The following is a 3,139-nucleotide window of genomic DNA, read 5'->3' on the forward strand; positions in this document are numbered from 1 at the left end:
AAGCAGCCCGGACCGGCGGAGCTTCGCGGGCTGTCCTCTACCTTGCCACCCCCCGCTGCTGCCTCACCGCGGCTACCGCCCCCGTCCCCTTGTCAGGCGGCTGAGGAGGAGGAGGAGGAGGAGGAGGAGGAGGAGGAGGAGAGGCGGAGGAGGAGGAGAGGCGGAGGAGAGGCGGTGCCTGACAGGGCGGGCGGAAAGAGGGGAGGTGATGGCAGCCGGGCCTCGCCCTCCGCCCACTGCCTGGCCCGGCGCGGCCGGGGGGCTCCGACCAGGCGGGTCCCAGCTCTGGGCTCGGTAGCCGAGGTGCCGCCGCTCAGTCGGAGCCTGGCCGGGCCCGGGCGGTATCGCAGTGACCTCGGGACGGAGACCCTCGGGGGCCTGTGCACCCCAGCCCCAGGCTTGGCTCCTGTGCATGGAGGAGCCCCGGGCTAGCGCGCTGCTGGCGCTGCGCTCCCGCGGGGCACGGCTGGCACAGGCGGCTCGGCTCACCCCGTGCAGTGCCAGCATTTCCCTGGTTGCCATTTTAATTTGGGGTGTTTTGCGAAAAGAAAATGTTTGGGCCTTACGTTCGTGAAGAAAGTCCGCGAAATGCTATATAGGCAGCGTGGAGGTGAAATGCACCAGCTGTTAAACCCTTGGGGAAGGATACGAGGAGCACCGAAGAAAGAGGAGGTGTGAGCTTCCCCCTTCCTCTCCGGTGCAGTGGGGTAAGAACTCAGTGGACTCAGCACGCCATCCTTGTAGGGTGCTCTCCAGTAAAACTGTGTGCTGCATATATTCGAATTTACACTGGGGATATGGTTGTAGTCTGCTCCAAGAAGTTAATTTTGGTGACTCATCTGGGTAGAGTTGATTTCCTGGTAAGAGCTTGGCAGAGTAGTGTTTCTGTCACTCTGTGAGACACCAGGCAAGCAAAATGCAGTCCTTCAATTCAGCGGGTGCTCTGCTGCTGACTTAGACAAAACCCAGTCTTTCTCCCTAGACCATTAGATGGCACCGGGACTGAATTGTCCTTACTCTTTGTACCTCAAAATCAGCGTCCTTTAAAATTGTTGACCTAAAATGACTAACAGAAAAGGTAACTTGTTTCATCCTATCATCCTAAAGTATTTAAAGATCTACAGATAATTTAAGGATTTTCTTTCTAATGAAGATATAAAATTCACAAAGCAAAACATAGTGATTTTATATGCTCTCAAGATAAAACAGCTGATGTCACAGCTTGCACCCAAGTCTGTAAATTGCCCAGATATTCCAAGAATTCGATCTGACTGCCTTAAAATTCAAGAGGCTGACTGAATTATTTGCAGATATTTCACTGATGTAGAAAACGTCTCTAAGGAAGACAAAATACAGAGATTTCCTTAGGCAATTTCTGACCATATATGGTATGACCCTGGAGGTTTTACTTTGGTAGGAACTTTCATTAAAATTATTTGAGCATTCTTCATGAAAATGATAAAGCTACAGTTTCATAAGCTAGTTTCCCATGTTACTACTATGGATTTTTAATCTTTTTTCGTACAAGTGGGACTTTATTGTTTCACTCCCATATTGAGAAAAGCACCAGGTGACACCTCTGCTCCCATTTCAAAGGGAATCTGTGCAGGCACACTGTGTATTCAGGACAATATTTAGCATGCACAGACTGTAGTTCAGAGTTTTGTTTTGCTTTGTTCTCCTTAATGACATCTTCAGATATTCCTCACAGGGAGATGGGTATGCAAAAGACAGCCAAGGCTAAGGCATGGCATCTTATTATCTGTGTCAAAGTACATCTAACTCTTTCCCCAGGCAGCATACACTCTTATCTTTCCAGATCAAATATACTCTGTCTGCCTCTTGAATCATGTTTACAAACCATGGCAGCTGACTGCAGCTGGATTAGAGCAGCACCCTTATGTGTTGCCAATTCTGACCTTTTTATTAGTAAGAATTTAGGATATTAGGATTATTTCTACTGGAGACCAAAGGAAGGATAAAGCATGAGGAGAACCTCCCAGCTTACTTCCTGACTGCGCTTTGGTTCTATGTGCTTTCAGGCTGTGGTTTTGCAGGCAGCTGAGCTGTAGGATGGCTCCATTCCTCCAAACAGAAATCTGGCCTCTTCTCTTTCTTCTCTGGTCCTTCCTCATCCACCTCATATCACTCTTCATACATCCCTCCTTTTACCAGCAGTTCCACCCAGTGCCTGTGCTAGATGTATGACCCAGGCATATCTTTGTTTTTCTGCATTCGTTTTCTGCTGGGTTGGTGAGATACAGCAGTTCAGAGAGATATAAGGACCAGCACCAGCATGAACAGTGGGCCTGCAAAACTAAGAACAAGAAGGAAAGGGGAAGGTGGGGAGGAAGGTCTCCCCTCTTCTGAATAGATCTAAGTAGTAAATCAGCCCATCACACCTCTCAAAATTACAGTGTTGGTTTTACTCAGACAAGTAAGTTTGTATCCAGGTGACTTTCCCATTCTCTCTCATGTTTCTGCCCCTTTTTTTTTACATACAGCTCTTCACTTGCTTCAGTCCCCTGCGTCATTCACGTGTCAGATATTGGGACCCCTCCCAGGAACAGATGACCTACACTGTTTAAATCTGTGTCCTTGGGCACGTTTTCCATTAGTTCAGCTGACACTAAAAAGGGGGCAACTCATTGATTCCTTGTTTATCCTGAGTGGAAAATGGCTATTACATCTATCAGGACTGGAAGCTGCTTTCTCTTTCTGATGTCCCTCGTAAAATGTCACAATTCTTCAAGTGGTACCTCTGCTTACCCATCTACAATTCAAAATCAGCCTACTTGCAATCTCTTACACCAGGGTTATTAATTTCTAATGCCTGTACTAGACATCTGTAGATTCAAACATGTAAAACTGGGGGTGGTGTGTTAAATATTGATATTGCCTGCCAGCAAAGGACACTGTTTTGAGGTGAAGAGAATGTAGTTATTTAATTTGAAGTTTCTTTTATAAAGCTTTTAAATGCAACTGAAAGCGGAAAGTTCCATATCGTGTCATGGTATTTTTTAATTGTTTCTGCTAGCCTTTGTTTCTTGTTAACTGCATAACATTGTGATATGGTGTGTTTTACTTTTCCCTCAACCTCTCTTCCCAATTTTATGTCTCTCTCTATATATCTCCATTT

The sequence above is a fragment of the Prinia subflava genome, chromosome 3 (genome assembly GCF_021018805.1).
Source record: "Prinia subflava isolate CZ2003 ecotype Zambia chromosome 3, Cam_Psub_1.2, whole genome shotgun sequence".
NCBI classification, from domain to species: domain Eukaryota; kingdom Metazoa; phylum Chordata; class Aves; order Passeriformes; family Cisticolidae; genus Prinia; species Prinia subflava.